Source organism: Pogona vitticeps, chromosome 1 (assembly GCF_051106095.1).
Source record: "Pogona vitticeps strain Pit_001003342236 chromosome 1, PviZW2.1, whole genome shotgun sequence".
Classification (NCBI taxonomy): Eukaryota; Metazoa; Chordata; class Lepidosauria; order Squamata; family Agamidae; genus Pogona; species Pogona vitticeps.
The window spans coordinates 6,422,322-6,435,709 of NC_135783.1; the positions used below are offsets into that span (position 1 = coordinate 6,422,322).

Consider the following 13,388-nt stretch of genomic DNA (forward strand, 5'->3'; position numbering starts at 1 on the left):
AAGCTGGGTGATCCTCCCCAATGGGCCCGTTTGCACCTCATTTGGCAACCTCTGGCCCTGGGCTCCTTGCCCAACTCACTGAACGGCTGCCTCTTTCCTTGGAGACCGGTGGGATTGACCGCTCCACCCCACTGAGCCTAGAAGCTGAGCTCTGCCGAGCATTTAGGGTACAGGGAGGGGTGCTTCTCACTTGCGAGGGGGTCACGGGTGTGCCTGCCCTTCTTCGAGACCAAACCCCAGTTCCATTCAAATAGTCTTCCCAGCAACCAGAGCAAGAGTAAATGCAGGGTCTCTGAATCTCTGGTTCTGCCCTGGAAGGGGAGCCTAGCTGTATTTCAGCACCACGACTCTGTAAGAAGCAGCCGGTTGCCTTCAACAGCTCAATATCCTGCCCTGCGTAGGATTAGTCCTCCTGAGAAATTAGCTCATGCTCTAGTGTACAAGAGTTAGAAGACGCATTTGCCCAAAGCTTCAAAATAAATATTTGCCTCCCATAAGCAGGGACACTCTTGCTTCGACATTCACTGGAAGTTGTGCAAAGTTCAGCCTCTCAATCCCGTCACCCTTTTCTAGGGTTTCACATGTGTTTTATAGAATCCTAGAATGATGGAAGGGGCTTCTAAGGCCATCCAGTCCAGCCCCCTGCTAACAGCAGGAATACAGATCAAAGGAAAACGCTAATCGATCTCTCATCCGCCTTCTTCTCAAGATCGAGCCATTTCCTAAACACGTCCCGTACCCTGGGAGCCCTATTTAGGTTTGTTATGAGTCCGTTCCAATTTCATGGCGCATGACGACGACAGTGAGGGGTGTTTGGTGGTCTCAAAAACCTAGCAATGTTGCCCACCACCAACCCTGGAGGGCAGAAGGGACCATTCTGAGTCAAACCCTTCTTTTGAAGCCTTCTCGTTTAAATGGGAGGGGTGTGGGGGTCTGGTTGGGAACGGGCCCCTCTTGACCTGAAGGGACTTGGGTAGCAAATTGGGAAAGATGTGACATTTAGTGTGGCCTCATCGTGGGTGGGATAAACTCACGGTGTGGCTTCGTCTTACCAGACCAAGACATGTTGGGACTTTTATTAAGAAACCTGTATTTGGTTTCTCTGCTTGGTGCATGCCTTTTCTTTTATCACAATTGATTTTATATCTTGAGACATCCCGAGCTGGAAACACTCATGGCCTCAGTCCTATAGTAATCGGAAGTCAGAAGGTCTGCGTGTGCAATGGACAGAACCGTGAGAGAGATTCTATTGATGTTTGATTAAGCTGGATTTAGGTCCAAACCCCAGTTTGTGATTTCCTCCCTGAATCACAACGCAAAGGATGAATGCATAGGACGTATCTTTTGTGAAATGGAGGTTGAAGACCAGGATGGCTCGGGACCCCCCCCTCCAAAGTCACACAGGACGCCTGTTGTTGTGTGTCTCCTCAGAAGTCTTTTCTCGGCAACACTTCAGTCGCTCCTGGTAACAGGTGCTGATCTCAACTTCGTTGTCAACACAGGGACTGCTGCAGCACTGGCCTCCTCGTTGCCAGCAGAGCCGGGCGGATAAATTCAAGCCATGTCCTAAAAAAAAAAAAGATTAAAACATTTTAAAAATGAAATTCACAATCACTCATCCTCCACCAAAGACATATAAGAGGTAGAGGTGAGGAAATTCCTCTCGTGATTCATCATAACAGACTCCATTTTAGTATAACTACAATTCCCAGCTTCCTTCCATTTCCTTACAAAGATATACTAAAATATTTATGAAATGTGAGGGGGTGTACTCACTTCTGTGATATACTGTACATCTTTAAAAGTAATTCCTTGTTTTCTTGGTTTTCTAGCTGGAGCAATTACTTAGTAACTAGAACAATTACTTAATAACAATTACTAGTTAATGACACCCATCAATCACAGTGACAGATCATCTCTTCTCCTTATCACAATAATACACCCACAACAAGACACACTAATCACCCATCTCCTGAATAGGACAAAAGCCTGTCTTACAGCCATAAATACTCCACTCCCAAGCAAACTACACCAGAGCACAGAGTGCTGTCCTCTGAAGATGCCGGCCACAGAGACTGGTGAAACGTCAGGAAGAACAACCTTCAGAACACGGCCAAAGAGCCCGAAAAACCCACAACAACCAATTACTAGTTACCTACAGAATTTACTCAGTAATAATTACTAGTTACTTAGGAACTTTTAAAAATCACAATGGCCCGTGGTACAAGATACACAAGTAATGAACCCATCTTCCTTTAACTACTGAAGCATGTCTGTCTGTCTGTCTGTCTGTCTGTCTGTCTGTCTGTCTGTCTGTCTGTCTGTCTGTCTGTCTGTATGTATGTATGTATGTATGTATGTATGTATGTATTTCAATTTCTATATCACCCCATTTGTATTGCCACATTCTGGGCAGTTTTTTTTTTTTTTTGGGACTTATATACCGCCCCACAGCGCTACAAGCACTCTCCGGGCAGTTTACAATTATACAGGCGACACATTGCCCCCCCCAGCAAGCTGTGTACTCATTTTACCGACCTTGGAAGGATAGAAGACTGAGTCAACTTTGAGCCGGCTACCTGGGATTTGAACCCCAGGTCGTGAGCACAGTTTTAGCTGCAGTACAGCGTTTTAACCACTGTGCCACGAGGCTCTTTTAATATGCAGCTGGAATTGGTACACTGTAAAATATATGACTCTGTCTCATAGCAACAGTTTCATATACCGAAGCCTTAATTTTTGCAAAGGGGAATTAATAACAAGTAATCAGTTACTTGTAAGTGGGTCTTTCCAGGTGCCGAGGACCCATGGCCCCCTCCATGCCCCTTACCCAAAGAGATGAGGAGGGTGGCAAAAAGAGCCGCAAGTAATCCTGCTCGGCGCTTCATTGCTGGGAACTGAACCGGGATGGCGACGAACTGCAATAAACCTATAAAGGCGGGGAAGAGGATTAGCTGCTGGACAGCTCATGGGAAAGGAGCAGAAATGGGTCGGTTGCCACGCATTCGACTCACGGTGTCCATTCACCAGCGTCCACATAGAAGAGAAATCCCGTTGTCTTCCCAACGGAAACAGCAGGGCCAACGGAAAAAGATCTTTCTCCCTATTGGCCAAAGCCAGTCAGATGACCTATCTGGAATGTTCCATTGTTTCCATTCATTTCCTCCACTGGTCGCACAAACTGTTCACAGATACACACTCTGTGAATGCATTTCATGTCTCTGTTTGTTTGTTTGTTTAAAAAGCTTGTACCCTCTTTTCAAATCAGACCTAGGATTGTGTATACCGTAAAGCAACTTCACACTCCGTTATTATGTGCCGTCGAGCCAGTTCTAGTTTAGTTTCAGGTCCAGCCCTTCCCAGGGTCTTTTAGGAATAAAGTCCTCCAAAGTGGTTTCCAGATCAAGGTATAAAATACTCAGAAGACATTTAGCCTTCCCTCCTTCTGGCATTGCTCTGCGATGATGTTTCTTCTTCTCCTGGAAGGCCCTGTGTGGGAATCCGACTTCCAACCTCCTGTACCTAATTCTCAGAGTTATTCAGCCAGTTATAAAGTGTATAAAGGAGCTTTATAACTGGTTAGAATTCTGCCCCACTAAGACAAGCTCTGCTTTGGTTGGTAACTCTGCAGAGTTGTGAATTTCTGGCACCATTCCTTTTCATTAAGCACTATAAGTCCAGAGACTCACAGAATAGAGAATAGCTCCAAGTTCCTCATATAGTCCACCCCTTTCTCATTAGGTAGAAGGTAAGGTCTCAACAAGTCACTCAGAAGCATTTGGAAGAGAAAGAATAAAAATGTTTCTTTACTTACAGTTGTGAACAGATCAAATGAACAAATTGAAGGCTTCCAGCAGACTATATTGAACTCAGAGCTCTCATTGAACTTGGAGGCAAGAAGGAATGGTTCGTTAGGGCTGGACAGATTAGCAGACAGTCCATCTTAGAAAGGTCCATCCCAGCCACACCCGCTGCAGGCAGCATGTGAGGTTGTAAAGACTCCAACAATTCTCAACAAGAGAACCTTTTGTCTGAGTTTTGGGTGGTCCAAGGTCTGCTCCTGCCTGAGCCGGAAAAAGGAGTGCCTTTCCTCTCTCGTGGTGTGACGCTCCCTTCCCACGGCATGGCTCCCCTCTTGACGTAGATCTGGAAAGTTCCATATAGAACTGAACCAGCTGCAGAACACAGCGGATGGGACTCTTGGATCTGATTCTCAGCTGCCTTTCTCTAAGAAGAAGGGATGACCAGGGGGACCTGCCAGCTCACCCGGGCTGTCGTCTTTGAGAACCTCCCAGATGTTTCACCGCTAGCTGAGGGCAGCTGCCTCGCTCTGCCTAACGAGAGGGCCAGCCCAGATCCTCAGCCCGAAGGACTTCAGGGTTGACGTCCACTGGGATGGCTTCCCAGACAAAGCAAGGCCAGCTGATATTCCCTTGTGTTCTCGCTCACGCTCAACCCCTCCCTCCTTCAGTGTGCATGTTTGGCTATGTGTGAGAAGATAAAATGCAGAGTCTTACAAATGTACCATTAGCAGCTCCTTGACATCATCATCTTAGAACTGCAGAGCTAGAAGGGACCCTGTAGATCATCCGGTCCAGCCGCTGTCAAGGAGGCACCACAGGGGAATCGAACTCCCAACCTCTGGCTCCAGAGCCTCTTTTCCAGGGAGTCTTCTCTTCTCATAAGATGGCCAAAGGATTGGAGCCTCAGCTTATGATTCCATCATTCCAGTGAGCACTCAGGGTTGATTTCCTTCAGAACGGATAGGTTTGTTCTCCTTGCAGTCCAGGGGACTCTCAAGAGTCTCCTCCAGCACCACAATTGGAAAGCATTAATTCTTTGGTGGTGAGCCTTCTTTATCATCCAGCTCTCACTTCCATACATCGCTACTGGAAAAACCAGTAAATACAGTAGGATTCCTCTTATCCATGGGATCAGTATCCACTGATTCACTTATCCATAGTCTGAAAACATTGAAAATATTAAAAGAAAAATCCTAACCACCAGAGACTGTGCTTCAGATCTTGGCTTTCTAAGTCAGCATCACCTCGTTCTTGAAGATCGGAAGGTGAAAACCAGGGATTTGTGAGCAAATCACAGATCCCAGATCCACAGTTCTTTAGGAAATCACGTTGCCGGCCCATTCGTATCCCTCTCCTGGATCTAGAGCTAGATTACTTTTTAAGCCCACGTCTTTACCTGTTACTAGGTTTCATGATTGCTGCATTGAAGCATCCAACATGAATTTGACCAAACTCCGGGAGGCACTGGAAGACAGGAGGGCCTGGCGTGCTCTGGTCCATGGGGTCATGAAGAGTCAAACATGACTAAACTACTAAATAACAACAATGGGTTTGAAAATTAACCCATCCTCATTATTGACTGCAATGCTGGAAAAGCAACTTGTCACATTACTTTCCATAAAGACTCTCCTTATGCCAGTTTCCATAACCACCGGCCCAGAACTCTTGTCAGTGACATCAGGAATGTATCCATCCATATTCATGTTTTCAGACTGCTTTCTTCCAAACACATCCTGCTTACATCAAATAAATCAGAACGAAAGGGGGGGGGGAATCCTTTTGAAAACAGTCTATATACTCATTGAAAAAAGCAGCATTATTTATTATTTATTATTTATTGTGTTTTAACCCATCTTTCTCCTTTATAATTAAAAAAGACAATATTTAAAAGTTAAAAGAGTAAGTATATAAATATTTAAAACTTTAAGAAAGATTTAAACAAGTATTTTATTAAAAATGGTAAGTAAAACCAATACTAAAAGACATTTTAAAGAACTATTTTAACTAAGCACAGCAGCCCCAAACCCGCTCAGGCCACCAGTCAATAAGGGAAAGCCTGCCTGAAGAGAAAGGTCTTTGTCTGTTTGTGGAAGGACAGCAAAGACGGGGCCAGGCTGGCTTCCAGTGGCAGGGAGTTCCACAGTCTGCGAGCAGTATGCTAAGCAACAAGATTCTGGCCAAGGTTTGGGAGAGGCTCAGATGAAAGGAAGCGAGGCTGTGGTGTGGATCGAACAGCGACTGTCTATGGAAATCAGAGGCCCAAAGCTGCTGTCTCTGACGAAGGTCTACCTACAATGTTTGTGCCCTTTTAGGGTTGCCACCACCTTCTTTCTGACAGGGTCCTGGCCATCTATTAAGAGTTATAGAAGGGGTAGCCGCGTTAGTCTGTGTAAGCATTATAAGTGGAAATCAAATAAAAATAAAAAGTTAAAAAAAGACAAAAACGTGGCAGCACTTTAAAAACTTTTATATTCTTTAATGTGAGCTTTCATGGACAGGTCCACTTCGTCAGACACTAGTATATTAATTAATTATCAAGTATAGGAATCAATTAATGGGCTGCCCATCTCACCAAAGGCCACTCTGGGCAGTTCATAACAAAGACAATAACAGCAAGCAAGAAGCAAAGCGTCTAGCCTTCCCCAATCCTCAAAACCTCAACACTCATAAAATCAGATACAACCTCAGCCTCCTTGCCCTGCCGAAACAGGGAGGTTTCTAAAAGGCTCTTGAAGACTGGTCGTGAAGGGACCCAGTAGAGTTGAGTTCAGAGACGAGGAGCAACTGCTAAAAGAGGGCACTTCCTTGTTTGCTCCCTCCAGGACTCTCTTAGGGTCAGCATCCTCAGATGTCCAACCCGGGATGAGCGAGGATGATGGGCCGTTCTCAGGTGTCCTGCCAGGTACCTCCAGTAGCTCATAGGCATCCTACAGGGCAGGTAGCAAAATCCATGCCATACTGGGAAGAGGTAAAGGTTCCCCTTGACATTTAGTCCAGTCGTGTCTGCATCTTAAGGGGGGGGGGTGAAGTATACTGGAGGGACTGGTTTGGGCAGGGGGGGGGAAGCACGCTTCTTCCCCGGAGATCCTGTGCAGAGACCGCGGGGGGAGATCATGCAGCAAACAAAGAAAGGATCAGGCCCGGGAGGTCTTTGCGGGGAGGGGGCAACGAGGGCCCCCCTCCCCCAAAACAGCCCTCTCTCCTGCAGCAAATGTAACCAATCGGGGTTCAAGCAGCCAGTCCCTAGCAAGGACGGGGGGGGGGGAGAGAAGGAAACAACCAGGAACATGGGAACGAACGCGACGCGTGTCTCCCCTTCTTACCCTGCATGGCCGAGCCTCCCCCCCCCCGCCTCCGGGCGCGTGGGCGGGGCCAGGCGGGCGAGCCATGAATGAACGGGGCCCCATTCATGGCTCATGCGGCCGGGCGGAGCGCAGGGGCGGGGGCTCAGGAGGAGGGGGTGGAGCAAGGGGCGGGCTCTCCACTAGGCACGCCTCTCCAGGGGTGGGGGCCGCGGGGAAGGGGCTTTTTGGGGCAGGGGGACAGGTTTTCAAGCGGGGGAAGGCTGGAGGGACGGTGGTTCGTGCATCCGGTTAGGAATAGGAAGCCTGACCTGCAGATCACCTTTCTTAGGTCTTTAATCAGCTTCTTGATTGATCAATGAGAGCCAGAGGTTGGGGGTTCGATTCCCCTTCCCGGCTCTATGGAATCCTTTCCAGCCCTGCAGTTCTAAAGATGGATTGATCAATTAAGGTTGGGGGGGGGGTGTCTTTCATTTTTTTTGGACTCCAGTTCCCAGAATATGTAGTCCAAAGAAATAAGGATAAGAAGAAAGTCCCCCGGCGCTGGCCTTCAGGGGAGGTGCGTGTGCCAGAAAAAAGAAAGGAACTTTCCCCAATTCCCACCTTGCAGGGGTGTTGTGAGCTTAAAAGGGAGAAAGGAGGGTCTGCTCTGCAAGGCAGCGGAGGTCGCTTTTGGAGGGGGGGAAGATTGTGGGGGGTCGGGTTGGGGCTTTTCAGCACCATGCCGTGGAAAGAAAAATCAGTCCCTGCCCCAAGGGGGCTACAGTCTAAATTCTGAAAGGGATGCAGTTGATGTGTGTGGGGGTTGAGGGTCTGGAGGTCTTTCTGCTGATCCTTCCTTTCCCCTTAAGCAAACTGGAGAGGGTTTTTATTCTTCTGGCGGGGTAGGTGGGGGAACTTTCCCTCTGCGGTGCCTGGTGGCCACCCATCATCCTCACAAAAGCTCTCCGGGCCTGCTCAGAGGTTGGGGAGTTGCCGGCCCACCAAAGGCCTGCTGAGCCCAGTGGCAAGGGGACCCCTTCGCCTCCCATCTCTCGCGCGTTTCCCATGGTAAGAATTGCTTGGACCGCAAGCACAAAGTTCAGTCCATGGGAGATCTCTGTACATGTGGGAAACCAAAGAAAAATAAGGAAGCCACACACACACACACACACACACACACACACACACACACCCATGAGGTGCTAGGTTTCTAGCTGCAGGGCTCCCTCGCCAGGGCTGCAGTCTTTGGGGGGGGGCTGCCAATGGCCCGGCCCTGCGCTCCTGCCTCCTCCGTTCACGGGCGGCTTTATTTTAAGCCTGTTGACTCAGAGTGAGGCCCCGCTGCCTTCCCAAGGAAGGGGCTGCGTAGGCTTGGCAGGCACGGAACAGCCTACTCTGCCAGGCTGTCGTGAAGAGGGGATCGAGCCCAGTGGAAGACGTGGGCGAAAGGCTGAAAGAAGTGGTAGAGGGATCACAACCTGGAAAGTGGAGGCTTTCCCCAATTTTCTCACCTAGATGCACATATGTGCGCTGAATATGTGCAGTTTGCGAGAAACAGGACAATTTTTGAAATGATTAATTATAAACCATCATGATTTGTGAGCCATCACATCAGTCCTGATTTAGGGCCACACTTTCCAAGGTTTCGAGGTATAGAGTTGATTCTCTCCTTATTGCAACAGGCTCAGGATTCCTGCCAAAATGCAATATAATGGGATGATTAAGATATGAGGCTGGCCGTCCTCGCAGGATCCACAGCAGAGAATCCAATTCTGAATTTCTGGCTCTTCAGCCAGATTCCCTAACTCACCGAGCTATTCAGCCATTGAACTTGGAATTTTTAAAAAAAGTTAAAAATCTGCATCTTTAGACTTGTTCATAAATGCCAAGGATATTTTAAAACTGTTAAGGATGTTGTTGTTTTTTTTAAAAAAATCGTGACGTTTCCCTCTTTTCCCCCAAAGCCACCCCTTCACACGTGCAAGTGTACAGGAGGAAAGATGCTTAGAGGATAATTAAATGGGAAGAATTTATGTGCTGCTGTTTGCTAATGAACTGGGACAGCCTGCTTGGGGGGGTAAGGAGGGGGGCAGAGGTGGGCCAAGGCCGGGCACCAAGACCCCCAACCCCTCACTTCTTAAGGGGGGGGAAGTAGAGCCGGGCGGGATCGTGTGAATGCCCCCCACCCCAAACAAAGTTCTCAGGGGGGTGGCATTTGTCCATTCATTGTCCATTCATTTGGGAATCCACAGCCCAGACTGGCCCCCCAGGGACCATCCAGAGGCGCATGGGGCAGGCGCTTCCCGGGGGGACTGTTTATGCCTAAGGTGCACCAGGTGTGCTGAAAAGGAGTGCCCGCATCCCTAAGCAATGATGCTTCTCCAGGTAGAGCGGGTTAAGGGCCACGTCCCGTTTGTTCTCATCGGGGGGGCCCCCCCAACTCGCCCTCCAAGCCCACTTTCGTTTCTCTCATCTCAGAAGAGAAGACGTTCGAGCCACACAACATGAAGAGCAGCTTCCCTATTTCAGAGAGGCAAAATATCTAGAGCAAGTGGATTCAGGGCATCTTTTAGTGCAGAAATGCCACTGAGGCATCCGGAGGAGAACCACGCAGGATCGGGTCCACATACACTCAGGAGGCTGCAGAAGGTGTCCTCCTGCCCCAGCCCATCATGCTCCCCACAACGCCTGACATTTCTTATTACAGGGGCTGGTATCGTGTGTGTGTGTGTGTGTGTGTGTGTGTGTGTGTGTGTGTGTGTATGTGTGTGTGTGTGTGTGTGTGTGTGTGTGTGTGTGTGTGTGTGTGAGAGAGAGAGAGAGAGAGAGAGAGAGAAATAGGGGAACATGTCCTAGTTTATCCAGAACATCAGTGCATCAGTGTCAGAGGCTGGAAAGAGAGCTCAGTTCTTCTGCTGTGCGCCTCTGGTCCCAAAGGAGAGGGTTTGCAAAGTGCCGTGGATAACCCTGCTGTGCTCCCCTCTCTCCCCGCACATGCACCCCCTCCGCGGCTTGTCTCCACAGTGCTTCCCTGTGCAAGGAAACACAATGAACTGGGGCAGCTTCAGCAGCTCCTATGTCTCTGCTCCAAAGATGCTGCCTCAGCTCCCCTTTTGCATTTCCTTCCAGGGCTTCTGTTTCCTCTCCTTCCCACTGTTCTTGTCTCTGCGAAGGGTTGATCGCATTCTGTCTCCTCTCCTTTTCCGCTTCTCTTTCTGCCAGCCCTGCCTCAGCATGGCTTTATGTTCTTGAGCAGGGCATCCGTTTTCAGCCTTCCGGCATCTCTCTCTTCCCCTCCCCCAGCCCTCTTTTCCTACACTTTCTGAAAACTTTGGACTCACTTTCTCAGCACTTTGGTGAAAGAGCAGTCGGGTGAATGGAACTCCGTCAAGCGGAGGGTTAGGGTCGTTCGGGGACATGGGAGTCTGAAGATCTGGGAATTCAAGGAAAAGAAGGGTATTTGCGAAGGCTTTCACGGCCGGGATCTAATGGTTGTTGTGGGTTTTTCGGGCTCTTTGGCCGTGTTCTGAAGGTTGTTCCTAATGTTTCACCAGCCTCTGTGGCTGGAATCTTCAGAGGACAGCACTCTGTGCTCTGGTGTATCTCACAGCCATAAATACTGCACTCCCAAGCCAACTACACCAGAGCACAGAGTGCTGTCCTCTGAAGATGCCGGCCACAGAGACTGGCGAAACGTTAGGAAGAACAACCTTCAGAACACGGCCAAAGAGCCCAAAAAACCCACAACAACGAAAAGAAGGGTCTCTCGGGTTCCGTTGAGGCCAGTGGGTCCCAACCAGTGGGTCCCATTCAATTGGGTCCCCAGATATTCTTGCACTAAAACTCCCAGAAGCCTTCACCCTAGCGGTGCTGGTCAGGATTTCTGGGAATTATTATCCAGGAACATCTCGGGAGCCACTGGTTGTGAACCACTGGTTTAGACCATGATTAGAAATGCTACTTGAGTGGTGGAAGAGGTCTGGTTGCCAAAGCCAGCTCCATATCTTGCGTTGTTCCTGCAAGCCTTCATTTCCTGATTGGTCCCTGGGAAATCAATATGGGCTCAGGTGGCCTCCAACTTACGGTGACCCTCTGAATGAGTGACCTTCAGAATGTCTGATCATTAAGGGCCTTACTTGGCTGTTCCAAACTGGACATCATGCGCTAATCCTGAAACTCACTAGAGGGAAGTGTTGAACCATTTTTCTGGTTTCCTTACTCACAGGAGACAGACTGTCTCGGGAGGTGGCGCTATTTATGTTTCCAGACGGAGGAATTGGGCTTGAAAGCATTTGTTGCTGTTTAGTCGTTTGGTCATGTCCGACTCTTTGTGACCCCATGGACCAGAGCACGCCAGGCCCTCCTCTCTTCCACTGCCTCGCGGAGTTGGGTCAAATCCATGTCAGTCACTTTGGTGACACTGTCCGGCCATCTCGTCCTGTGTCGTCCCCGTCTCCTCTTGCCTTCACACTTTCCCAACATCAGGGTGTTTTCCAGGGAGTCCTCTCTTCTCATGAGATGGCCAAAGGACTGGAGCCTCAGCTTCAGGATCTGTCCTTCCAGTGAGCACTCAGGGTTGATTTCCTTTAGAATGGATCAGTTTGTTCTCCTTGCAGTCCAGGGGACTCTCATGAGCCTCCTCCAGCACCACTGTTCGAAAGCATCCATTCTTTGGCGGTCAACCTTCTTTATGGTCCAGCGCTCACTTCCATACATCACGACAGGAGTATTTTCTCATCCAGGGTCCTCCAAAATGTCATTAGCATACAAGTCCCGGACTGGCTGGGAAGGATGGGCTTTCAAATCCGAAATGTGTAGAAAGCACTACCTGGTTACACCTCGGAGGATCAGGGATGAGACTAGACCGTGGAGAGGGTTTGGCCATCATATTTTCTCTTGTACTTGGGGAGGGACCTGAGATTGGTTCCTTCCCTCTTTCTCTTCTAAATGTTCTTATTTTTTGTATATAAAAAATGCAGTACTGGTAAGTGCCTCTCTTTCTAAAATGGGTTTCCAGCATTCCTGCCTGCAGGGATATCCAGTTATCAGACTTTTAAGGTGCAGAGTTAGATGTAAGACCCATGGAGTTTGGTAGTCCTTAATGTTAAGGCAGCATGTTATAATTTCATTCATTTCTGACAGGCTGTTCATGGTATGGTTTATGTATCCAATACAAGGGTGGCATCAGCCAGTCTGGATCCACCCCCCCCCCAAATTTTGCAAAAACACCAGCCCGCAAAAACCTTAGAAGGGAATAGTTTGAAACCCCAAACACTGCAGTGAGGACAGGATATGCAAAGATAGTAATGCAAAGGAGAGGGGCTGGAATCTGGAGCAAGGAGCATACTCTGCTCCCTCCATTTGTTACAGATGCTAGTATTAAATCATGTATCTACAGTGAGCACTCTGAGCATGCAAAGAGTGCCTGGCTTTCACATCCCCATCGTAAGCCCTACACGTGCCTGGACGGAGGGAGGAAGAGCAGCGTTGGGTCCCCCTTACATGCACCCTTCAGCTTTGAAATGAACTGAGGAGGTCGGAGGGCTTTACTTGCGGTGGGAATCAGCTCAGTTAAATAATAATGAAAACTGTTGCAGATGATGATTTATCCACCTGTCTGGCAGCCGCAATCTCATGGCTCATGAAACATAAATTTCCCCCAAACTGCAATGAGCATTTGTCATTTCTATTTTTCTCTCTCCCTGCTCTCTTTCCATGGCACTGGGTTTTATGAGAGTCCCTTTGGCTTGTAAATGTGGTTTTGACAAAGGGCTGAAATGCCACCGAGCGAGCTAAATGTGTCCTGAAGCTTGTTTAATGAATGCTGGGTGCAGGAAGATTCTGGTTCAGGACAATCAACCTGTTCCAGACCGCGGGGCTCATCTGATTCCATTGATCTCATCCACAGATACCAGAAATTGTGGATATAGTGAACCATATATATATATGGTTGTTGTGGTTGTTGAGAGTTTTTCGGGCTCTTTGGCCATGTTGTGAAGGTTGTTCTTCCTAACGTTTCGCCAGTCTCTGTGGCCGGCATCTTCAGAGGACAGCACTCTCTATATATGGTTCACTATATCCACAGTTTCTGGTATCCACGGGCAAAGAACTTGGAACCAGTCCCCCACAGGTACTGAGGCTCTACTGTAAGCAAAAAAAATGATCGCAACTCAAAATGTTTGTAGGTCAAGGCGTTCGTACTGTAAGTCAGGACACCACTTATAAAGGAGAAAACAGCTGACAGTAATCAGGAAGGAAGGAAAGAAGAGGGAGGAGACAGGTTTAAATTAAGAAAAGGGGA

At 48.5% G+C, this 13,388-nt stretch overlaps 2 long non-coding RNA genes across 2 annotated transcripts in view; both read right to left on the reverse strand.

Moving 5' to 3' along the window:
* LOC144584822 (uncharacterized) overlaps positions 1–13,388 on the reverse strand; it is a 274,399-nt gene that overhangs the window by 187,691 nt on the left and 73,320 nt on the right. The gene's annotated exons all lie outside the window — the stretch shown is intronic.
* On the reverse strand, positions 1,049–7,087 carry LOC140703285 (uncharacterized). The gene is made up of 2 exons (XR_013539286.1): positions 2,831–7,087; positions 1,049–1,566 (listed from the first exon to the last, which is right to left on the reverse strand). It is a non-coding gene; the product is annotated as an uncharacterized LOC140703285 (long non-coding RNA).